The sequence below is a fragment of the Leucoraja erinacea genome, chromosome 1 (genome assembly GCF_028641065.1).
Source record: "Leucoraja erinacea ecotype New England chromosome 1, Leri_hhj_1, whole genome shotgun sequence".
Lineage (NCBI taxonomy): Eukaryota > Metazoa > Chordata > Chondrichthyes > Rajiformes > Rajidae > Leucoraja > Leucoraja erinaceus.
The window spans coordinates 21,408,957-21,435,407 of NC_073377.1; the positions used below are offsets into that span (position 1 = coordinate 21,408,957).

Here is a 26,451-nt window from a genome sequence, read left to right on the forward strand (position 1 = left end):
CCGAATGGCCTACTCCTGCACGTATTGTCTATTGTCTAAATGTATGCCGATCTGAAATCCTCCATCTGTTAGCTGATATGCTAGGGTGAGGGTTTCCAACCTGGGGTAAATTTAACCCCAGGGGGTAAATTTGTTGGGTCTGGATTTTTGTACATATCTTTTCTCATTGACTGACTGTGTTTGGTTCTGGTATTCGGTATCTGTTCATCATTAGTTGTTCATAAGTAAGTGAAATAACATTGTTATGTGCTATTACAGTTGCCAGGGGTAAATGGGATGAAATAGGTTGGGAACCACTGCGCTAAGGCAATCAACAGAATAGCTGTATGTTAAAGTGAATAAAATGAGTTCAATCAACAGTTCAGGAGAGCATGCATGGAGCAGCATCAAACATTCTTCTTCATTCCAGACCCAACCTGGTCATTCCTTCTCCCTGCCCCCGTCATGCACAAGGTGTAAAAGCTTGAATGTGTGCACCACCAGACCCAGGAATAGCTCCTACCCCTCTCTTTTCTGAACAGTCCCTCCACAAACCCGGGTACTGTCTGATTCACCCCTACCCCATTTCGGACATTGGACTTTGACTTGAGGATTATATTCTACGCTCTGTCACTCCCCTTTTGCTCTAACTATTGTACTTGAGTATGACTTGATTATATTTATGTATAGCATTATCTGATCTGTTTATATAGCAACGCTTTTCTCTGTACCTTGGTACACGTGACAACAATAAGCCTCAACCTAAACCAATACAGATGGTCTCATCAGTTGCACAGAAAGGCGGGAATTTAATTTAATTGACAGTAGTGGCGGTAATCCACTTGTGGAGGTACAACAAGGCAAATGAATATGGCAAATGGAAGGAAATAGAGTAGTGGAGGGGAATAAAAAACCTAGAAATGACCAACTGGCACAGACACTGTAGCCTGAAGGTCTTCCTTCCATGTCGTAATGCTTTAATGAATTTCTCTCCCTTCTCAGTCATTCCTTGATTCTTTTGAAATATGTTCAATATTATTAATTTAAATAGACATCTTTGTAATTTGCTAGTAACTACAAATGCTGAATTTTGAGTATCTGTAAAGTATTTTTGCATACCGTGAGAGCTGCAAGTAAAGTTGAGCTGATTGCCATACGCATAAATCCAGTGAGTTACAGGTAGAATGAAAATCTTGCATGCAGTAACGTTGCAGGCACATACACAAGAGTTAAGAGTGCTTATTGTAATATGTACAGACAACAGATCAATAACACTCCTACTTACAGCAGCTTAACAAGCCCAAGAATGCAAAACACACAGGTAAAAATGTACTAAATAAAATCTATAAATAAATAACCATATTATGTTGCCATAATATTGCAAACCCCTCCCCTCCTCAAATGAAAAAGTGCAACGAAAGGCAGAGTCCACGGAAGCTCACATTTGTTTGAGTTAGTGTTGAGCAGGATTCAAGAACGTTGCTGGGAAGAAGCTATTCTTGAACCTGGTCGTCATGGTTTTCAAACTCTTGTAACTTCCTGATGAAAGGAGTGAAATAAGACGGGGAGAAGGGGTGAAGAAGGGTTCATAAGTGATATGAGTAGAATTAGGCCATTCGGCCCATCAAGTCTAATCTGCCATTCAATCATGGCTGATCTATCCCTCCCTCCAAACCCCATTCTCCTGCCAACTCCCCATAACCTCTGACACCCGAACGAAACACGAATCTATCTATCTCTGCCTTAAAAATATCAATTGACTTGGCCTCCACAGCCTTCTGTGGCAAAGAATTCCACAGGTTTACCGGTTCACTGGTGCACTTTGTGAGCTGGGGTGGCGTCGGCAGGTCCGTTCAATTTAACCAGAATCCTTTACAAAGGATAGACACAAAATGCTGGAGTAAATCAGCAGGACAGGCAGCATTTCTGGAGAGAAGGAATGGGTGACGTTTTGGGTCGAGACCCTTCTGAAAAAGGTTTTCGGCCAGAAAAGTCACCCATTCCCTCTCTCCAGAGATGCTGCCTGTCCCGCTGAGTTACCCCAGCATTTTATGTCTATGTTTAGTGTAAACCAGCATCTGCAGTTGCCTCCCAAGCATCCTTTATAAAGGCGTCTATTAAAATGAGGGCTTACTGTATGTGCAAAAAAAGACGTGCAAAATACAAAAAAAAAAAAAAAAAATCCATGGTAGTGCAAAAGGTGATCCACGGACTCCCACCTCCCATCCAGCTATAAATAGTCCCTTTGGTCAAACAAATATCTCAGTGAGAAGAAGAAAGAGAGAACAGCAAAATACTGAAAAGTGGTATCTCCCCTTTGTGATGGCAATACTTTGATTGCTCCTGATTTTTATCAAATGTGTGTAATTTTTTTGTTCTGTGCTCCAAATGATAAGAGTTGTAATCACTCATTCTAGGTATTTGGTTTCTCAATTTATTTTTAGAGCTTTGTTGAGATCAGGAAGAGTTACATTACCTAAATATTTGTAGAAGTATTCAGCTAAGACTTGGCTTTCTCCACCCAGGTAGGTTCAAGATTGTTTAAAAAAAAAAGTTGGCCGTGGGTGAATTTCTCAAATTGCTGTAGCAAGCCACGCCTCCTGCTGTGCAGTTGGATAATGTTCTCTGTCTGAGGTGGAGCCTTTTAAATTCTCTCATTTACAGAGTGACAGGAAAAAGAGCTAGAGTGTTCCTAGACGCAGTAAGTAAGTCTTTATCTAATATGTCCTCGAGGATGTGGATAATTTTGGTGGAATGGCCAGTTTGTTTTGTGCTAGCACTCACTGGGGTATTAAACTGAATTTGTTTTCTGTAAAACATGTTTCTACCAATATACAGTAGCAGTGTGATATATGAGTGACTGAGTTGTTTGCTATTCTGAGCTATTAATTCAGGAATGCTTGCACTCCTGTTTACACTATTTATTGATCACTGTATATAATGTTGGTGCCTGTGCGACTCTTCCATGCCTGAAGTGGTGATCTGCCAGGATTAGTTGAAAGCCGTGTAATTTAGTGTTGAAAGGCTGGAGAGTATCTGAACCTAAATCAAAGGACTGAAATTTGACAGGCCTTAACTTGTATATGGCTTACTTAACGATGCAAAAAGCACAGTATTCACTCAGGAAGTGTTGACTCAACCATGTTATTAAAAGCAAGCATTTTCTAAGTTGCCATTTTCCCTTTTTTCTTGTTATAACTTTCATTCCTGTAATCCCCTTTTTTCCTATTGAGAATATATAAATGCTTTGTATACTCTGTTTGTACTTAGGGAACTTTCTCCTCATGGGAAGGTAGATTTTACATCCAGTAAAAGACCTGGTGGAGGAATCCACCTTTAATTATTTATTTTAGAAGAGTGTTGATTGTTATTGAGGTAAAGGAAAGGAATATTGGGAGATGTACGAGGCAATCTGTACGGTTACCAGACTGATCATCGAATGTCAGGACTGGATGTACGTGAATGCAAAGATGGAGGGACCTGGCAATACTCTCTGAATCAAATATTGAGAGGGGATTCTTATAAGAAACTTACAAAATTATTACGGGGTTGGACAGGCCCACCACCTCGCGTCTTCCCAGAATGTTAGGGAATATTTAGGGTAGAAGCTGGCAGATAAATAGCAGCAACTGAAAATACTCCAATTTAGGGAATCCCTAAGGAGAGAGGAAAATGTTTGTAAAAATACTGTGGGCTGAAGGGCACGTTCTTGTGCTATGTTCTACAGTGTATATTCTAAATTCCATAATATTCAATTACTAAAGTATATATTCTAAAAAAAATATCCAAAGTATTATCTGTTTCAATCTAAATTATTCTACTTTTATATAAAATGAAAAAAAAAACCTCGAAGGGCCGAAATCTGAACTCCTGCAGCAAAGATGTTTCCAGTTACTATTTAGTGAGAGGAAAGCCTTTATGTTTGAATTTTCGACCAGCTTTATTTTATTCACGAACAATATGGATGAACGTGAATGCAAAACTACAGGCAAAGATTGATTGTGGTGAGGGTGGGATTGTTAGAAATGTTCCTTGGGGAAAGGCAATACCAAAAATGCTGGAGAAACCAGCCTGCATTGTTATAAGCGAAGGAAATAGGCGAATTTTCGGGCCGAAACCCTTCTTCAGGCTGATAAAACTAATTTGGTTTATTGACATCCTTTGGGAAAGCACATCTGATGTGTTTGCCTTGTCTGGCCTATCTATGTCTCCAGCCCACGGCGTTGTATTTGATGCATAACCAATTCTGGCCTTTTCACCTTAAAGTTCTGCCCTTTTGCCCAAAGATTATAGAGGAGCTCCTCTAGGATCTTTGCTTTTGCCTTTCCAGAACTTTAAGGTGAAAAGGGCAAAGTTTAAAGGCCTAGTTTTTGACATACAGTGGTGAGTGCCTGGGACAACCTGGTGATGGTGGAGGCAGATGCAACAGTGACATTTAAGATGCTTTTAGATGGACACATGAAGATGCAAGGAATGGAAGGGTTCGGATCACGTGCAGGTAGAGGAGATTAGTTTAGCCTGGCACCCGGGTTTCATCAAAGCTTGCTATGGGAATAGCTCTGCTTCAAACCTCAAGAAATAGCAAATAATAGTAGTTGTAGCCCAGTCCATCACACAGACCAGACTTCCCACCATTAACTCCATCTATACTTCATGCTGTCTCAGAGAAGCAGCCAACATAATCAAAAGATTATCCCACCCTGGCCATTCCTCCTTCTCCCTTCCCCTGTCCACCAGAAGGTAAAGAAGCTTGAAAGCATGCACCGCCAGACTCAAGAACAGCTTCTACTCCTCTGTTATCAGGCTACTGAACAGCCCATCCACAAGCTAGGGGTACTGTCAGATTCACCTCTGTGTCATTGCGGACATTGGACTTTGCGGTCTCTGGAACTGATGCGCTACAATGCTGAGAACTATATTCTGCACTCTGTATCTCCCCCCTTGGTCTTTCAATTGTACTTGAGTTTGCCTTGATTGTATTTAAGTATAGTATTATCTGATATGATTGGATGGCATGCAAAAAAAACTTTTTGCTATATCTTATTACATGTGACAATAATAAACCTATATCTAAAACTAATACCAAGTTCAACACAGTCACTATGGGCCAAAGGGCCTGTTCCTGTACTACACTGTTCTATGTTCTAACAAATCATTTCCTCAAGCAATTAAGGCTGGGCCATATATGTTGTATTTACCAGCAATGCGCATATCCTATTAATTATTTTTTTTAAATATAACGTTTAAGAAACATTTACACAGGTACCTACATAGGATAGTTTTTGATGGATACGAGCCAAATGCAGGCAGATAGGACTAGTGTAGATGGGACATGTTGGTCGATGTGGGCAAGTTGGGCCGATGGGCCTGTTTCCACAGCGTATGACTCAATGACACTATAACCTTATTTTATTTATTTTTTTGTTGATTGATGTATTTTAAAGTATTGGGCAGAACCCTTCCCCTGGGCAAAAGCTCTATTTTACATTTTGTTTAGTGTAGTTTAGAGATACAGCGCAGAAACAGGCCCTTCGGCCCACCAAGTCCGCGCTGACCAGCGATACCCGCACACTAACACTATCCTACTTACACTAGGGAAAATTTACAATTTTACTAAACCAATTAGCCGGCAAACCTGTACATCTTTGGAGTGTGGGAGAAAACCAATGCAGGTCATGAGGAGAACGTACAAATTCCATGCATACAGCACCCATAGTCAGGATCGAACCTGGGTCTCTGGCGCCGTGCCGCCCTAATGAAATTTAATTAAGTTCTATTCAAGGAAGCTTCTCTAAGAGTAAACTTCTTGAGAAGCTTTCTAGTTTCTCTCCTTGCCTTATATTTTACAGTGGGGGTATTACCATTTATCAAGTTACATCTGGGCTCTTCTGATGTTAATTGATAGTGTGATGCAGATCATCTGGAAATGACTGGATGTAAACTCTTGTCATGAGTGAATCGATTACAGAGAAACATGTATTTTTCTTTCAGTGTATATGTGATAATGAGCTGAGTATTTTTTTTAAATTTCTTGCTGTTCTCTGGTTAAGTAATGGAAGGAATGTTTATGTAGGGAGGGTGGAACATTTTTAAAGAGCAAGTATGCAAAGTTGCCAAACCAGATTTAGCATAGTTCAATGCTTCTTTATTCTATGCCAAAAATGCATTAATCTTCAAAAGAGCACTGGGTACAAGCAGCACATAGTTCTGCAGAAATCCCCATGTAACTGAAGCACCAGGAGGTTGCATACACGAACATGAAAAACAAAATCCAATACTGAAAATAAAAAATAGAAACAGAAAATGCCAGAAACTGTCAATAAACACAAAAGGCTGGGGTAACTCAGCAGGTCAGATAGCATCTCTGGAGAAAAGGTATAGGCGACATTTCGGGTCGAGACTCTTCCTCAGACGGAGAGTCAGGAGAAAGAGAAATGAGAGATATAGACAGTGATATAGAGAGATATAATACAAATGAATGCAAAAAAGTTAAAATGATAAAGGAAACGGGCCCTTATTAGCTAGGGGTAGGTAAAAACAAGTTACAGACAACGAGACTCAACAAGATAACTTTGAAGGTAATACGACTTGGGTAGGGGAGGGATGGAAAGAGGGGATGCAAGGGTTACTTAAAGTTAGAGAAATCAATTATTCGTACTAATGGATTGTAAGCAGCCCAAGCGAAATATGAGGTGCTGTTCCTACAAATTGCGTTTGGCCTCACTGTGACAATGCAGGAGGCCCAGGACAGAAAGGTCAATGTGGGAATGGGGAAGGAGAATTAAAGTGTTTGGCAACCGGGAGATTATGTAGGTCCAGGCAAGAGCGGAACTCGCTGTCAAAACATGGAGGGGACGGGGGACACAATTTTTTGGCGGCCGCGCGCGCATGCGCACACTGACATACACATGCGCGAGGCTTCGGAGGCTCAATCCAGCACTAAATGCAGCTCTACTCTGCCTGTCTCACCGGGTTAACTACAGCCCTGTCTGGACAGACGGGCTACCAGCGCTGCTTCTCCGCGATGGCCATATTTCCCGCAAGTCCATCCAGGGTCATATGTTCACTTGGCGGGTCAGGCAGAGTTTAGCTGGGTTTAGTGCTGTTTCTCTGCGTTGGCTGCTGGATCGCGTCTGACTCCCGACCTCTCTGGCCATCCGCGGGGGAGGGGGCACTCGGGACAGCGCCGGAGAGCAGGCCGGGATCGATCCTGCCTGCAGCTGAGGTGCAGGTCTGTGCCACGTCTCCCTCCTCCAATCGCCACGCTCTATCCTCAGTCCCCCCCCCCACATTCATCGCGCCCTCGATCATCAGTCCCACCCCCACTGTCTCGCGGAAAGCGGAGATTTTAAAATCGGGATCACAAAAACTTGGGGGGGATGTCCCCCACCTCTCAAAACATGGGGGGGACATGTTCCCTCTGGCCCACCGGGTTTTCCACCCCTGGGTCCAGGCAGACTGACCGAAGGTGTTGAACGAAATGATCGCTGAGTCTATGTTTGGTCTCACCGATGCATAAGAGGTCAGTTCATTGGCTATATTTAAGAGGGAGTTAGATGTGGCCCTTGTGGCTAAGGGGATCAGAGGGTATGGAGAGAAGGCAGGTACGGGATACTGAGTTGGATGATCAGCCATGATCATATTGAATGGCGGTGCAGGCTCGAAGGGCCGAATGGCCTACTCCTGCACCTAATTTCTATGTTTCTAAGAGTTCACAATTTGAACAACAAATACAGTAGATGAGGTTGGAGGAAGTCAAAAACTGTCAGCAAGTTAAAAAGGTATGCCATATTCAGGACCCTGCATCAGTATAGAGTACCAGTACATTTTATGTTCTGATTTATCCAACCCATTGCCTGCTTTATTAGCTAATTTCTATTTTTTGCAGTCCTTTATCTCTGAGACCTCGGGGTCCCTTGAACTTCCAGCATGTTTTTTTGTGGGTTGTCAAAGTAATTTTATACATCTTTAATTTAGATTATTGTAACGTATACTGAGATACAGTGAAAAGCTTTGGTTGCCTGTTAACCAGTCAGCAGAAAAATGATACATTATACAAATTATACTTTTGTGTGAAAAGGATTCCTATTAAATCTTTTCCTCTTCACCTTGAACCTATGTCGTCTGGCCCTCGATTACCCTACTCTGGGCAAAAGACTGTGCATTTACCCAATCTATTGCTCTCATGATTTTGTACACCTCATCCTCCTGCGCTCCATGGAATAGAGACCCAGCCTACTCAACCTCTCCCTATAGCTCACACCCTCTAGTTCTGGCAACATCCTCGTAAATCTTATCTGAACCCTTTCAAGATTGACAATACCTTTCCTATAACGTGATGTTCAGAACTGAACACAATATTCTAAATGCAGTCTCAACAACGTCTTACACAACTTCAACATGACCTTCCAGCTTCCTGCAGTCTCCTTTGTCTTGCTGACACTGAGAGAAAGGTTGTTGTCTTTACACCAGGTCACGAGGTTCTCAATCTCCTTCCGGCACTGCGTCTTGTCATTGTTTGCCATCTGGCTGCACAGTCGTGGGTGTACAAGGAGTAGAGAAGGAGCCCGAGAACACATCCTTGTAGAGCATCTCTGTTGAGGATTATCGTAGAGGATGATTTGTACCCTCTCCTCACTAATTGTGTATAGGGACCACGTGATCCACCCTGTTTCGACTAATGCAATCAACCCGACGTGCAAAAAACAAATAGATGTAGTGTTATTGTGTCTACAACTTTAGGCTCTGCATGTCAAACGCAAGAAGAAGAAGAAGAAGAAGAAGACTGATTGTGGTCTGTTTCAAAGTCATTTTCAAAGTCTGTACTTTTCTTGAAACAGAGCTAAAAAAATTAGTCTAACACTGTGCAACTATATTTGTTCTCTGGTACTAGAACTGCAATTTAAGCACTGACCCAAGAACTCAGAAAGGGAAAATGTTTTAACATCAGGATGAGATTCCAGGTGAAGTTGAAACCACATCAGCATTCTTAGATACTCACTATTGTGATGTGATCTAAGTCACTTGGAGACTGAAACTAGTTGATATGAAAGATCTCTATTCACCTGAAGAAGCAAACAATCAATTGGACATCCTCTCAGCAGAATCTCCCAAACTCAAAGCACGTCATTTATTTATAACCTTAAACTCAAAAATAACACCAGAGAATTCAATACAATTTCATACACTGCAATATTACTGCAGTTCTTTGTTTCTACTACTTGTTTTCTTTCATATTTTGAGTCTGATAAATAGTTCCATTGGATTGCACATTCACAACATGAGCACACTATAAATATGAGGAATGTCCAAAAACATTTGTTGGGGCAAAAAAATTCACATGGTTGGTCAAAAGGCCTGAAGTCAAAGAGCATTTATTTCAAGAGGGCTAGAATACAAAAAAAACAGGGATGTAATGCTGAGGCTATAAGGCGCTGGTCAGGCCACATTTGGAGTATTGTGAGAAATTTTAGGCACCATATCTGAGGAAGGATGTGCTGATTCTGGAGAGGGCCCAGAGGAGGTTTACAGGAATGAACCCGCGAATGAGTGGGTTAACATATGATGAGCGTTTGACAGCACTGGGCCTGTACTTGCTGGAGTTTAGAAGGAGGTGGAGGGTCCTCATTGAAACTTACTGAATAGAAAATAGTTTCCACTAGTGGGAGAGTCTAGGACCAGAGGTCATAGCTTCAGAATTAAAGGACGTTCCTTTATGAAGGAGATGAGGATGAATTTCTTTAGTCAGAGGGTAGTGAATCTGTGGAATTCTTTGCCCCAAAGACTGTGGAGGCTGTCACTTGATATATTTAAGGCAGAGATAGATAGATTCTTGATTAGTGCGGTTGTCAAGGGTTATATGGAGAAGGCAGGAGAATGGGATTAGGAGGGAGAGATAGATCAGCCATGATTGAATGACAGAGTAGACTTGATGGGCCGAATGGGCTTAATCCTATCATTTATGACCTTATGACCTAACCCACATACCCAAAGTTAGTCTTGTGAGGGCTGATTCTCATGTACACAAATACCCATTTTATTGGTCGACGGACAAATATGTGCATGATCATGTTTTGTGTACCTAATGACAAAATAAGTGGTGTGAAAGATTCCTTCATCTCCATCACAATGCTGTGAAATAATTTAAGATGCACGTATCTGGTTTGATGTAGGTCATTGCCACACATTCAGCTGATGCATAGAGCCATAGATTCATAGAAGCATAGAGCTTGTTGTAAACTTAGATATCCTTCCTTACCGTCCACTATACCACAAATGTTGGTGTCATCCAACAAACAGTGGACCCAGCACCATTCCCTGTAGCACACCACCAATCACAGTGCTCTAGTCATAAAAACAACCCTCCACAACTACCCTTCTATACATTCCTCCAGAACAATTTTGAATCCAACTGGCTAGCTCACCGATGATTTCATGCGATCTAACCTTCCAGATAGGCCTACCCTGCTGACCCTTGCCAAAGGCCGTGCTAAAGTCAATGTTGAATCTTCTTGATGACCTCTTCAAAAAAAACCAATCAGATTTGTGTCAGGACTTCCTACACATAAAGCCATGCTGACTATCACTAATTAATCCGTGCCCCCACCCAAATACTGTTAGATCCTGTCCCTAAAAATCCTGCCCACCACAGTTGACGGGCTCGCCCATCTGTACTACTGACAAGTCCTTGCTGCTTGTCCTAAATAGAAATACATTGGCTGCCCTACTGTCTTCCAGAACATAATCTGTCATTAATGATTATGGAAGTACATCTGCAAGGACCTCTGCAATTTTCTCCTAGCTTCCCGCAGTCCAAGGATATACTTGGTCAAGCCTTGGGGATTTATCCACCTCAATGTACTTATACACTGGCCACACCTCCTCTTTGTTGATTTGTATGTGATCTGAGAGGTCACAACTCCTATGTCTCAATTTCTTATCTTCCACAATCTTCTCCTCGGTAAAAATGGATGGGAAGTATTGATTTAATATCTCCCCATCTCTTGTCCTGCTACCTAAAATGACCATGCTGGTTTTTTTAGGGGTCCTATTATCTCCTGAGTCACCCTTTAGTAGAATATCTTGGGATTTTCCTTTACCTTGTATGCCAACATTTCATGTCCAATTTTACCCTCCTGATTGCTTTCTTAAGTGAACACCTTATGCTTCTTGTACTCATGATAACTTGATCCCTGACTGCCTAGTCTGACGTGTGCCTCCACCTTTTTCCAACCAGAACCTCAACATCTCTCATCAACCGGAGAGCCCTAGCCAGCCTTGCCCTTCACCCTAACAGGAACATGTTGCCTCTCTGGCACTTTACAAAGCCTCCCACTTGCCAGCCATCCACTTTCTTGCAAACAGACTTTTGGGCAACCTCTACGTTTCCCCCTTATCCCCCCAGTTTAGGAGTTTAACTTGAGGGCTAGACCTATCCTTCTCCTTTAAACCTAATAGACACAAAGTGCTGGGGTAACTCAACGGGTCAGGCAGCATCTCTGGAGAAAAAGTCTGAAGAAGGGTCCTGACCCAAAACGTCACCCAATCCTTTTTCTCCATATATGCTGCCTGACCCACCGACTAACTCCAGCACTCTGTGTCTATCTTCCAGCATCTGCAGTTCCCTTCTACATATTCTAAACCTAATGGTATTATAGTCCCTGGTCCCAAAGTGCTCCACCATTAACATTACAGTCACTTGCCCTACCTCGTTCCCCAAGAAGAGTCCAGTGTTGTACCCACTCTAGTTGGGCTTCTTATATATCGATTAAGGAAACTTTTATGGACACATTTAACAAATTCTCCCCCATCCAAGCCTTTTTCGCCACTGGTGGTTCAGTGAATATCAGGGAAGTGGAAATCTACCACTAATACTACCCTATTAATTTTACAGCCATCTATAATCTCCCAATACAACTGCTCCCATAATTCATGTTAATTATTGGGAGGTCTTTAATACAGTCCCATCAAAGTGATCATTCCCTTCCTATTTCTTCGTCACATCTTTATATCCTTTTTGGACAAGTTCCCCAAGAACATCCTCTTCAAGCACTGTAGTTTTGCCCTCCCTGATCAAAAATGCAATCTCCCTCTCCATCTGCATCTCTATCATACTAGTAGGATCTATTCCATGGAATATTGAGCTGCCATTCCTGCCCTTCTCTCAGCCATGCTTCTGATATGGCTATAATATCCCATTCCCCTAAGCCAATCCACACCCTGAGTTTGCTTGCGTTACATATTAAAGCTCCAGAATTGAAATCTCTAATACTAAAAGTCTGATCTTGACCTCTTCCTGTTGTTCTGTATATTGATTTTAGAAACAAACGCTGTCACTTACGGCTGATTTTTGGCCATCTTACTCAGAGTTCCCCTCCGTTGTGCAGGATAAGAGGACTTTTTCCCATCAATGAAAAATAAAAGAGTTATTAGTGTTTAAAACATGTTGAGATTCTCTCTCCTGAATGCCATGCCCCTTCCGGAGGGACTATAAAACCCGGAAGTGTTGAGTGCCTCAGTCAGTCTCAGCAAGATGGGGGAAATGAGAGGGTCACGTCTCTCAGTCTGAGCTGTGAATAACACTGAACACATGTCTACTAAACTGTGAGTGTGGTTTTACTGACCTTGAGTGCCTTTAATGTGGTTTGAAAATGAAAATGTGGTTGATTTGAAATGAAGCACAGCAAATGGTTGGTGGTGGTCGGTTTGAAATGAAGCACTGCAAATGGTTGGTGGTGGCTGGTTTGAAATGAAGAACAGCAAATGGTTGGTGGTGGTTGGTTTGAAATAGCAAATTATTAAAAGTCTAAATTTGACAACTTCCTGTTTGCACTGTATATTGATTTTAGATGAAACGCTACCACTTACGGCTGTGATTTTCGGCCATCTTACTCAGTCCCCCTCCGCTCATCAGGTGCAGAGGATTCTTCCCATCAATGAAAAATAAAAGTGTTATTAGTGTTTAGAAAATGTTGAGAATCTCTCTCTTGGCATGAGAGAGATTCGCCATGAAGGCTACGCCACTTCCGGTGGGAGGGGGGAGGGATTTTAAAATCCGGAAGTGTGGGTTTGGCTCAGTCTCTGCAAGATGGGGAGGGAGAGGTCACGACTGTCTGAGCTGTGAATCAACTGAACACACTGAATGTCTACTGAACTGTGAGTGTGGTGTTTCTGTGGTGTTTTGTGTGGTTTTATGGTGGTTTCCCCCTGCTTGAAGTGGTATGAAACTTCACTTGAATTCGGTGGCCTAGCATCCTGCTTGAAGTGGTCGGAAACTGCACTTGAATTTGGTGGCCGTGCACCTTGCTTGAAGTGGTAGGAAACTGCAGTTGAATTTGGTGGCCTTGCACCCTGCTTGAAGTGGTAAGTAACTGCACTTCAATTTGGTGGCTTGCATCCTGCTTGAAATGGTAGGAAACTGCATTTGAATTTGGTGGCCTTGCACCCTGCTTGAAATGGAATTTCAAGGAATAGCCGTGGGTCAACTGCCAGCCCACCAGCCATGAGAGAGCTGCCAGCACATCAGGCCTGAGTGACTGAGCTGCCACCCCAAGAATCCATTTGGCCCACAATGTCCATACTAGCCATCTGGAAACCAGTCCCATCAGCCCAAAACACCCATACTAGCGCTCCAGAAAACTGGCCACCGATATTGGTGGAATTGGTGGAGAGGTGGAATATTGTGTTGGGGGACCAGCCCTCCCGTGTGAACATGGGACCCAACGGTTAAAAATCACCAGTCTTTCATCTCCCTTTACCATGTGGCTGCCTGTCTTGTCTGCTAATCTTGCATTCTTTGCCTATACTGTTTGCCCTCAACATATATTCTTCCTCATTTGTGCTCTGCGATCTCCCACCCTATCACCCTGCCAACAAGTGCTCCTGATCATAGACATAGACATAGACATAGAAAATAGGTGCAGGAGTAGGCCATTCGGCCCTTCGAGCCTGCACCGCCATTCAATATGATCATGGCTGATCATCCAACTCAGTATCCTGTACTTGCCTTCTCTCCATACCCCCTGATCCCTTTAGCCACAAGGGCCACATCTAACTCCCTCTTAAATATAGCCAATGAACTGGCCTCAACTACCTTCTGCGGCAGAGAATTCCAGAGATTCACCACTCTCTGTGTGAAAAATGCTTTTCTGATCTCGGTCCTAAAAGATTTCCCCCTTATCCTTAAATGATGACCCCTTGTTCTGGACTTCCCCAACATCGGGAACAATCTTCCTGCATCTCGCCTGTCCAACCCCTTAAGAATTTTGTAAGTTTCTATAAGATCCCTCCTCAATCTTCTAAATTCCAGCGAGTACAAACCGAGTCTATCCAGTCTTTCTTCATATGAAAGGCCTGACATCCCAGGAAGCAGTCTGGTGAACCTTCTCTGTACTCCCTCTATGGCAAGAATGTCTTTCCTCAGATTAGGAGACCAAAACTGTACGCAATACTCCAGGTGTGGTCTCACCAAGACCCTGTACATCTGCAGTAGAACCTCCCTGCTCCTATACTCAAATCCTTTTGCTATGAATGCTAACATACCATTCGCCTTCTTCAGTGCCTGCTGCACCTGCATGCCTACTTTTAATGACTGGTGTACCATGACACCCAGGTCTCGTTGCATCTCCCCCTTTCCTAATCGGCCACCATTCAGATAATAATCTACTTTCCTGTTTTTGCCACCAAAGTGGATAACCTCACATTTATCCACATTGTACTGCATCTGCCATGCATTTTCCCACTCACCCAGCCTATCCAAGTCACCTTGCAGCCTCCTAGCATCCTCCTCACAGCTAACACTGCTCCCCAGCTTCCTGTCATCTGCAAACGTGGAGATGTTGCATTCAATTCCCTCGTCCAAATCATTAATATATATTGTAAATAGCTGGGGTCCCAGAACTGAGCCTTGCGGTACCCCTCTAGTCACTGCCTGCCATTGTGAAAAGGACCCGTTCACTCCTACTCTTTGCTTCCTGTCTGCCAACCAGTTCTCTATCCACATCAATACTGAACCCCCAATACCGTGTGCTTTAAGTTTGTATACTAATCTCTTATGTGGGACCTTGTCTAATGCCTTCTGAATGTCCAGATACAACACATCCACTGGTTCTCCCTTATCCACTCTACTAGTTACATCCTCGAAAAATTCTATAAGATTCGTCAGACATGATTTACCTTTCATAAATCCATGCTGACTTTGTCCAATGATTTCACCACTTTCCAAATGTGCTGCTATCCCATCTTTAATAACTGATTCTAGCAGTTTCCCCACTACCGACGTTAGACTAACTGGTCTGTAATTCCCCGTTTTCTCTATCCCTCCCTTTTTAAAAAGTGGATTACATTAGCAACCCTCCAATCCTCAGGAACTACTACAGAATCTAAAGAGTTAAAAATTATCACTAATGCATCCACTATTTCTGGGGCTACTTCCTTAAGTACTCTGGGATGCAGCCTGTCTGGCCCTGGGGATTTATCGGCCTTTAATCCATTCAATTTAACTAACACCACTTCCCGGCTAACCTGGATTTCACTCAGTTCCCCCATCTCATTTGACCCCCGGTCCCCTGCTATTTCCGGCAGATTATTTATGTCTTCCTTAGTGAAGACAGAACCAAAGTAGTTATTCAATTGGTCTGCCATGTCCTTGTTCCCCATGATCAATTCACCCGTTTCTGACTGCAAGGGACCTACATTTGTTTTAACTAATCTTTTTCTCTTCACATATCTATAAAAGCTTGCAGTCAGTTTTTATGTTCCCTGCCAGTTTTCTTTCATAATCTATTTTCCCTTTCCTAATTAAGCCCTTTGTCCACCTCTGTTGGTCTCTGAATTTCTCCCAGTCCTCTGGTATGCTGCTTTTTCTGGCTAATTTGTACGCTTCATCTTTTGTTTTGATACTGTCCCTGATTTCCCTTGTTATCCACGGATGCACTACCTTCCATGATTTATTTTTTTGCCAAACTGGGATGAACAATTGTTGTAGTTCATCCAAGCAGTCTTTAAATGCCTTCCACTGCATATCCACCGTCAACCCATTAAGAATCAAATCGCCAGTCTATCTTGGCCAATTCACGTCAGATGCCCTCAAAGTTACCTTTCTTTAAGTTCAGGACGCTTGTTTCTGAATTAACGATGTCACTCTCCATCCTAATGAAGAACTCAACCATATTATGGTCACTCTTGCCCAAGGGGCCTCGCACAATAAGACTGCTAACTAACCCTTCCTCATTACTCAATACCCAGTCTAGAATAGCCTGCTCTCTCGTTGGTTCCTCTACATGTTGGTTTAGAAAACTATCCCGCATACATTCCAAGAAATCCTCTTCCTCAGCACCCTTGCCAATTTGATTCACCCAATTTATATGTAGATTGAAGTCACCCATTATAACTGTTTTACCTTTGTTGCCTGCATTTCTAATTTCCTGTTTGATGCCATCCCCAACTCCGCTACTACTGTTAGGTGGCCTGTACACAACTCCCACTAGCGTTTTCTGCCCCTTAGTGTTTCGCAGCTCTACCCATATCGATTCCACATCCTCAAAGCTAATGTCCTTCCTTTCTATTGCGTTAATCTGCTCTCTAACCAGCAACGCTACCCCACCTCCTTTCCCTTTCTGTCTATCCCTCCTGAATATTGAATATCCCTGGATGTTCAGCTCCCAGCCTTGGTCACCCTGGAGCCATGTATCCGTGATCCCAACTATATCATAGTCATTAATAGCTATCTGCACATTCAACTCATCCACCTTATTACGAATGCTCCTTGCATTGAGACAGAAAGCCTTCAGGCTTGTTTTTACCACACTCTTACCCCTTATACTATTATGCTGAAAAGTGGCCCTTTTTGATTTTTGTCCTGGATTTGCCGGCCTGGCACTTTTACTTTTCACCTTGCTACCTATTGCTTCTACCCTCATTTCACACCCCTCTGTCTCTACGCTCACACATTTAAGAAACCATTTCCCTTTAACTCCATCCTCCACTATCCCATTCGACACCCCATCCCCCTTATTCAGTTTAAAACCGCCCGTGTAGCAGTGGCAAACGTGCCTGCCAGAATGCTGGTCCCACACCTGTTAAGATGCAATCCGTCCCTTTTGTACAGTTCCCCCTTACCCCCAAACAGATCCCAGTGATCTAAGAATCTAAATCCCTGCCCCGTGCACCAGTTCCTCAGCCACAGGTTCAGGTCCCGTATCTCCCCGTTCCTGCTCTCGCCAGCACGAGGAATCTTTAGGTAGATTTATTTTAAATAAAGAAATCTCAATGCAATCCATGTCAGTATTTTTTTTCTTTTGGTAGTGATGTGTTAAATACATTTAGTTGGAAAAAAGACAACAAACTGGGGTAAGTCAGTCTGTCAGACAGCATCTCTGGAGAAAAGGAGTAGGTGATGTTTCAGGTTGAGACCGTTCTTCAGACTGAGATGTCATGATCATGCCAGTAAACAACACTGTTTGTTTACAAAGCTGTCATTTCAATTTCTAACAAATTACATCTTGCAATGTACACCAAAGTAGGTATTCTGAACACGGGTTCTTGTATGAATTAATGCATGCTATATCCACATAACTTTAGAACTCCTGAATAATCCCTATCATTGGGGTGGGAGATTGCAACCTTCACGTGGTCCACCCTGTTTCGACTAATGCAATCAATCCGATGTGCACAAACAAATCAAATAAAACAAGTTGACCTACTCCATACGCAAGAGGAAGAAGGAGATCCCTGTCATCCATTCATGGCACAGTTTCCTTGTTAGTCAAACTGATGTGTTATGTATGCATGTGTATGTGGCGGGTGATTATTTGTGTGTGGGTGAGAGTAAGAGATTAAATTGTGTAGCATTATCAGTACTTTTAATTTTTCATATATGCTTTACTTCCAAATTTAATTAAGATTTTCAAATATTTAGGGCAGTACTGAATAATCTGATAATGGTATTGCTCATTAGTCATACTGTAGTGTTGCAATATTAAACGCCTTACTGCATTTTTGTTAATCTTGTGCCCTAGTGCTTTGTTAGGGCATATACTTTGTTAGTTGCATTACATCAAGGAAAAAAAAGTGCTCATGATCATCTTTTAGGTAGATTTTATTTTAAACTAGACTAAGTGGGACCCGTTGGGTCCCATGTTCACACGGGAGGGCTGGTCCCCCGACGCAATATTCCACCTCTCCATCGATTCCAATATTGGTGGCCAGAGGGGGGGCTTTCTGGAGCGCTGGTATGGGTTCTTGGGGTAGCAGCTCAGTCCCTCAAGCCTGATCTGCTGGCAGCTCACTCACGGCTGGTGGGCTGGCAGTTGACTCATGGCTATTCTTTGAAATTCCATTTCAAGCAGGGTGCAAGGCCACCAAATTCAAGTGCAGTTTCCTACCACTTCAAGCAGGGTGCAAGGCCACCAAATTCAAGTGCAGTTTCCAACCACTTCAAGCAGGGTGCAAGGCCACCAAATTCAAGTGCAGTTTCATTCCACTTCAAGCAGGGTGCAAGGCCACCAAATTCAAGTGCAGTTTCCTACCACTTCAAGCAGGGTGCAAGGCCACCAAATTCAAGTGCAGTTTCCAACGACTTCAAGCAGGGTGCAAGGCCACCAAATTCAAGTGCAGTTTCATTCCACTTCAAGCAGGGTGCAAGGCCACCAAATTCAAATGCAGCTTCATACCATTTCATGCAGGGTGAAACCACCATAAAACCACACAAAACACCAAACTCAGTTCAGTAGATATTCAGTGTGTTCAGTTGATTCACAGCTCAGACAGAGTCATGACCTCTCCCTCCCCCATCATGCAGAGACTGAGCCACACCCACACTTCCGAGTTTTATAACTCTTCCCCCTCCCACCGGAAAAGGTGTGCCCTTCATGGCGTGATTGACAGGAGAGAGATTCTCAACATTTTTTAAACACTAATAACACATTTATTTTTCATTGATGGGAAGAATTCTCTGCACCTGCTGAGCAGAGGGGGACTGAGTAAGATGGCCAAAAATCACAGCCGTAAGTAGTAGCGTTTTATCTAAAATCAAATGCAAACAGGAAGTAAGTACATTTGCAGTAGTGCCTCCTTCAAGCCAAAGCACCCAAGCCACCATTTGCAGTAAGTAGTGCCTTGCAACTTCAAGCCAAAGCACCCAAGCCACCATTTGCAGTACATAGTGCCTTTCAACTTCAACGCAAAGCACCCAAGCCACAATTTGCAGTAAGTAGTGCCTTTTAACTTCAAGCCAAAGCACCCAAGCCGCCATTTGCAGTCAGTAGTGCTTTTCAACGTCAAGCCAAAGCACCCAAGCCACCATTTGCAGTAAGTCGTGCTTTTTAATTTGAAGCCATAGCACCCAAGCGACCATTTGCAATAAGTAGTGCATTTCAACTTCAAGCCAAAGCACCCAAGCCACCATTTGCAGTAAGTAGTGCCTTTTAACCGCCAAAGCACCCAAACAACCATTTGCAGGCAGTGCCTTTTTACTTCAAACAAACCATATTTGCCTTTTCAAACTACATTAAGGGGACTCACAGTTGAGTAGACATTTGTTGAGTGTTATTCAGAGCTCAAAGAGACATGACCCTTTGGCTTCATCCACCTTGCAGAGACTGAGTGAGGCACACCACTTCCTGGTTTTATAGTCCCTCCCCCTCCCTCCAGCAGGGGCAGCAGAGAGAATGGTGATTTTAAAAAAAAACATTAATATCTCTCTGATTTGTCATTGATGGGAAAAATCCTCCGGTCCAGGAAGGCGGAGGGGGGTTCTGAGCGAGATGGCCATAAATGACGGCCGTAGGTGGTGGCGTTCTATTGGAAATCGCAGCACAGTGGGCCAAAAGCGGTCAAGATCTGAGTTTTAGTAATATAGATAAGGAAACCCTAATGCAATCTATGTTAGTATTTTTTTATTTTGGTAATGATGTGTTGAGAACGTTTGTGTTGGAAAAAGTCCACAATGTTTTAGAATATTTGTTGAATTACCTAGAAGTGAACCTTTGCATACTATAAAGTACGCAGTTACAAAATACTGTAATGTGAAATCACAAAGTGATAACAATCAATGTGACTACCAAATAATTGAAGATAACTACCTTGCACTGGGGAAACATTTTTAAGAGCAAAATAAGAGTAGACAAATTGACTAGAATTTATAGTTACTGCACAAACCTTTACTTTTAATAGCTACTATAGCCTTTGCTTTGTCTTTGATGCTGTCAAACCTGTTGTAAGCTATTGGTACTCAAGAAGGCAAAAGATATATTTCTTAATGCCAAAACGATGAAGGAATCTGGGGCGATGGTGGGTTCAGGGACCTGAAGTGAATGACCAGTCATGATGATGTCGAATGGCAGAGCAGACTCAAGCGACCTATTCCAACTATTTTCCAAGTCTCTATAATTGTATATAGGAGGGCATGAATCATTGCTGCCTGTTAGATCATGTGTTTTGTGCTAGGCTTGAAGTCTTGATGTTCGATTACACTACTACCAATTGTACTCTCTTTAGTGCTCGTAATTCTGGAATTGGAACACTCTCATTAGAGACGACACAGTGGAGTAACAGTGGAGTTGCTGTCTTATAGCGGCGGAGACCCGGGTTCAATCCTGACCACAGGTGCTGTCTGTATGAAGTTTACACATTCACTCTGTGACCGGGTGGGTTTCCTCCAGGTGCTCTGGTTTCCTCCCATATTCCTAAGCAGGTTTTTAGCTAAATTGGCTTCTGTAAAATGTCCCTAGTATCTAGGATAGAACAAGCGAGGACTCGGTGTGCCGAAGGGCATAGGTTTCCACATTGTATTTCTAAACAAAATTAAACTAAACTAAACTCTTGTGTACTTCAAAAAAGGACAGCATCTTAATCTTTGCACCATTGTTTCTCCACCCAGGTGTGAACTCCTGCATTTCCACAAAGCATTCACCGCACAACTCATTCAGGAGTGAACTGCAGAGGTGGAGTGGTTGCCTTTGTGAGCAGGAGTGAGCTCCCCACCTCGCCCCCTCCCCCCCCATCGGCATTGCTGGGGTCTGGCAGCACCAGAGTGCCCAGGTCCTATGGTCAGTTTATTCACCCCACTGTTGGTTGCAGCAGAACCTGTTGTACCTCCCCGTCACTTTGTTTGGCATCTAAGTACTTTCATAGAGTCATACATCGTGGAAACAGGCCCTTCAGCCCAACTTGCCCACACTGACCATCATGCCCCATCTACACTAACCCCACCTGCCTGTGTTTGGCCTATTTTCCTTGAAACCTATCCAATTCATGTACCTGTCTAAATGTTTCTTAAAAGTTGCGATCGTACAACAAAGGCTTTCACTATGGGTGTAGGTTTCAGTGGCTGGCAGCCACCATTGTTGTCCATGCTGACAGAGTAAAAATAGCACAGTGGCACGGATAAAAGAGCCCCAGTTCCAGGGACCTGGGTTCAATCTGAACCTCTGGTGCTGTCTGTGCAGAGTAGCATGTTCTCCCTGCGACTGTGTGGGTTTCTGTGTGTCCTCTAGTTTCCTCTCGTATCCCAAAGGTGTGTGGTTTGGTGGGCTGACTGGTCACAGTAAATTGCCCTTGTGGAGGGTGAGTGATAGAACCTGGAGTGAGAGGGAGGAATTGATAGAACATAGAACTTTGCAGCACAAGAACATGCTCTTCGGCCCACGATGTCTGTACCGAACACGGTGCCAAGATCATCTCTTATCTACCAGCTCATAATCCATATCCTTCCATTCCCTGCATATCCATGTGCCTATCCGAAAGTCTTTTAAATATTACTGTCATATCCACCTCCACTGCCACCCCTGTCAGCATGTTCCAGGCACCCACCATTCTCTGCGTGCAAAAAAAGGTTTCCCCGCACATCTCCTTTACATTTTGTCCCTCTCACCTCAATACTCTGTGCACAGTATTTGATTTTTCCCATCCTGGATAGAAGTGAGGGTAAAATGGTGTTAGTGTATATGGGTGGCCAATGTCAGTGGGGACTCAGTGGGTTGAAGGTCCTGCATCTGTGCAGTGTAATTCTATGATTCAGTACGTCCATGGGTCTGTGATCTGTGCAGCGAGGCTAAGGAATCAGGAGATGACGGCTCCCATCATATTCAAGAGGAAGTGATAAGAGCGACTATCAGATCTGTGGTGGCCGCCAACACCCAAAGCAGATGCTGCCACCCATGCAAGGGTGCTGCCCTGAGGCATGCATCCCAGCGCTGAATCTTTGCACCACTCGCCCACGCCTGGTCAACATTTGGCTTTATGTTTATCATTATCACATGTGTCAATGTACAGTGAACACTTGTGGGAGAGTGGAGGACCAGAGGTCATGGCCTCACAATTAAAGGCTGTTCCTTTAGTAAGGAGATGAGAAGGAATTTATTTAGCCAGATGGTGGTGAAGCTGTGGAATTATTTGCCACAGAAGGCTGCGGAGGCCAAGTCGATGGATATTTTTAAGGCAGAGATAGATAGATTCTTGATTAGTGCAGGTGTGAGGTTATGGGGAGAAGGCACGAGAATGGGTTAAGAGGGAAAGAAAGATCAGCCATGATTGAATGGCGTAGTAGTCTTAAGGTCATAAGGAATAGGAGTAGAATTAGATCATTCGGCCCATCAAGTCTACTCCACCATTCAATCATGGCTATTCTATCTCTCCCTCCTAGCCCAATACTCCTGCCTTCTCCCCATAACCTGTGACACCTGTACTAATCCAGAGGGGCCAACTGGCCTAATTCTGCTCCTATCCTTTATGTACATGAAAAGCTTTGTTTTGCATGCTCTCCAAACAGATATACCATGTCCAGTTTTGGTCACCCTGTTAATGGAAAGATGTTGTTAAGCTGGAAAGGGTGCAGAGAAGAATTACCAGGATGTTGCCACGACTTGAGGGCTTGAGCTATAGGGAGAAGTTGGGCAGGGTAGGACTTTATTCCTTGGAGTGAATGAGGCTGAGGTGCATAAGCATCTTATAGAGGTGCATAGGCTCATGAGGGGAATAGATATGATAGAAGCACAGTCTTTTATTTAAGGGAATCAAGACTTACAGTAGGTTTAAGGTGAAAGGGAAATGATTTAATAGGAATCTGAGGGGCAATATTTTCACACAGAGGTTAGTGGGCATATGGAATGTGCTGCCAGAGGAGATGGTTGAGGCAGGAAAGGCAGCTGGAGTGTCCCGGGGAGCCGCGCGCATCCGATCCACCTGCCGAACAACCACGCCGCTGCCGGTCGCCGCTGCCGACCAGAACGATGACCAAAGACCGGGACGCGCCCCAGTAGGTCTGACTCTCCCCACAGGCGTCCAAGGGACTGCAGAGAAGCCAGGCAGCGAGGTCTGTCTGGGACGAAGGAGCCTCAGCGGTGTTTCAATGATGGGAGCCTCAGCGGCGGCAGTGAGCATGAGGTGGGGAGGGGAAGGCAATGGGGACCTGGCGTGGGGGGACTGCCATGAGGGATGATTGGAGAACAAAGGGGGACCCGGTGTGTGGGGGGGGGGGGGGGGGGGGGGGGGGCACTCTAGTTTAGATTCCTCTACCCAGGGGATAAGTCTGTGTTTGTTTGTTTGTTTGTCCGTTCGTTCCAGTGAAGGTGCTGTGCACACGGCAGCCAGACAACAGTCGCTTGTCTTTTTCTTTTTGTTTTCTTTTCACTTTTAATTTTAGGTTTTTGTGTACCTTGTGTGTGTGAGTCTGTCTGCAGACCAACTTTCCTCCAGGGATGAGTAAAGTTTTATCGTATAGTAACATTTAAAAGGCATTTGACCAGGTACATGGATAGGAAAGTTTATAGGATACTGGACCAAGTGGAATCTGCTCCCCCAACGTAAGATTCCACCACTCCCTGTTCCCCCAACGCAGCCATTCCCCCAACGCAATATTGCACCACTCACGCATAGCCCCCAACTGCACAGGCGCGGCTCATTTCTCCTCATCCCCCAGCACTCCCTCCTCCTCTTCACCCACCCTCTTCAATCCCTAGAGAGGGAGGGGTGGTGGAGAGGGAGAGGTGGTAGAGAGGGAGGGGGGTATAGAGGGAGGGGGGGATAGAGAGGGAGGGGGGACAGAGTGGGAGGGCGGTAGAGAGAGGGGGAGGTGGTAGAGAGGGAGGGGGAGGGGGTAGAGAGAGAGAGGAAGGGGTAGAGAGGGAGAGGGAGGGGTAGAGAGGGAGGGGGAAGAGGGGGAGGGGGGGTAGGGGAGGGAGAGGGAGGGGGGGGGGAGAGGGAGAGGGAGGGGGGAGAGGTAGAGAGGGAGGGCGGTAGAGAGGGTGTGTGTGAGGGTAGATAGGGAGGTGGCATGCCCCTCCTCCACCCCTCCCCATCTCCCTCCTCCACCCCATTTCCTTCCTCCTCATTTCCCTCACCCTCCTCCCCTCACTCCCATTCAGTGCCCCAAGACCTACCCAGGTCGTAGAGCAGTGCCAGGGCCTGGAATGTGGCCTGGTTCTCGTACTCGGCCTGACCCTGGCGGTAGACTGCAGCCGACAGCTAGGCCTCCAGTGCAGGCCCCGACTCCATCTCCAGGCTTGTCCCTGACCCCGGACACAGGCTCGTCCTTGGTTCCAGTGGCTTCTTCTTTCTCGGCACCGGTCAGGGTCCCATCTCAAGCTCTGGGCTCGGCCCTCACTCCAGCTCCAGCAACAGGCTCGGTTCCAGCCCAGGCCCAGTCCCCAGGCTGGGCCCGCGGCACCACCCTTCCCCACCAGGTACCCGGCGTCGGTTGCCGGCAGCCGCCGCCACTCCTCCTTCACCGCGAGCGCTGGAGTGCACCCTCCCTACCGAAGTGCCCCGTCCCGCCTTGCGAGTGCATTGTGACGTCACTTGGCATTTGTTTTCCGAAATGGGTGAGTTTTTGGGGCTGTTTTTAAAATTTCAAGGATTAATAACTTCAGAAATGTAGGTGGGAATTGGACGGAAAGATGTTTATTGCCACGACGGGAAGAATGTGAGAAGGATATGTGAAATGGGAAGGCTGTGGCCTAGCATTTGGAAGAAGATAGGAAAAGCAGATTGACACATCGTGGGCACACCATGTGCACAAACAAGCCGAGGACTTTTAGTTATATAGAGATGGGCCAAACACGAGGAAAACTAGTGTTGTTGGGGCACCTTAGTTGGCATGGCATGCTGGTCTGAAGGGCCTGTTTCTTTATTGTATGACAATGACCATACATTGCTCATATCAGTTCAAACTCAAGAACAATAAATGAGTAAATGAAAGACACAGAGTGCACAATATAGGTCTCCGCATTGTAGCACATCAGTCTGTTAGACAAAGTCCAATCTCCCCAATGGGGTAGAGGTGAACTAGACCATACCCTAGCTCATGGAAGGACCCTTCAGAAGCCTGATAAAGGAGGCGAAGGAGCTGTTCTAGAGTCTGCTGGTGTGTACTATCAAGATTCTGTACCTTGTGCCAGACGGGAGCAGGGAGAAGAAGGAATGACCCGATTGGGACAGGTCTTTGATTGTGTTGGCTGGTTTGCCGAGACGGCCCAGCCCTCGCTGGCAGTCACGGCACTCTGCCTCGGGCTCAGTCCGTATTGATCTATGTGGTGATGAGCTCACTGTAACCAATTCATTTCCAAGGGCAATCCAGTGAAGTCTGAGCCGACACCCAGGTTCCCTACAGGGAAATACAGTGATACTCACAAAGTGCTGGAGTAACTCGGTGAGTCGGGCCGCATCACTGGTGAAAAAGGATAGGTGACGTTTTGGGGCAAGGACCATTCTTCATACTGGTCCAGGGACCTGACCTGAAACGTCACCTATCCTTTTTCTCCAGAGAAACTGCATGACCCACTGAGTTACTCCAGCACTTTGTGTTTACCTTTGGTATTTAAACCAGCATCAGCAGCTCCTTCCCACACATAGATTTTGTGCAGTCATAATGGCAAGGTCTCAGCCTCTTACTGACTCACTCAGTAAGCACCTTCCCTGCCATTCCAAAATCAAATTCCAGGCTGTTAAGATTAGTGTAATTAGGCAATAAAACAAGCCTGACTGGAATATGATGCCGTGGATGTTTAAACCCAGTGGTGCTTGCAAATAAACGGTTAAAGTAAGTGGTAACAAGCAGGCAGTTGCTGGAACTGGGTGTGGTTTGAAAGCAGTTGAATGATCGTTGAATATTAACAGTGTGTGTGGTTATACGGCTGATAAAAACACCTTCTTGAAATTCCAAACGAAACATTAGGGATGATTTCACTTACAAGGATAAACCTTCAGCCTACCACCTTTTTTGACCCTTTACATACCCGTCCCATTTGTCTGCATTAGAACTCTTGTATGGAACATTATCTGAATGGTGGCCGATTAGGAAAAGGGGAGATGCAACGAGACCTGGGTGTCATGTTACACCAGTTATTGAAAGTAGGCATGCAGGTGCAGCAGGCAGTGAAGAAAGCAAATGGTTTGTTAGCATTGATAGCAAAAGGATTGGAGTATAAGAGCAGGGAGGTTCTACTGCAGTTGTACAGGGTCTTGGTGAGACCACAC

At 44.5% G+C, this 26,451-nt stretch overlaps 1 protein-coding gene across 2 annotated transcripts in view; it reads left to right on the plus strand.

Annotated features, from left to right (window-relative positions):
- Positions 1-2,545: 2,545 nt before the first annotated feature.
- Positions 2,546-26,451, plus strand: part of rab27b (RAB27B, member RAS oncogene family) — a 65,786-nt gene continuing 41,880 nt past the window's right edge. Inside the window, exon 1 of one of the 2 annotated variants that reach the window (XM_055661961.1) lies at positions 2,546-2,680. The gene's annotated coding sequence lies outside the window, so the exon portion shown is untranslated. Of the gene's footprint in view, positions 2,685-26,451 lie in introns of both variants that reach the window. The other variant, XM_055662011.1, reaches the window with a different exon arrangement.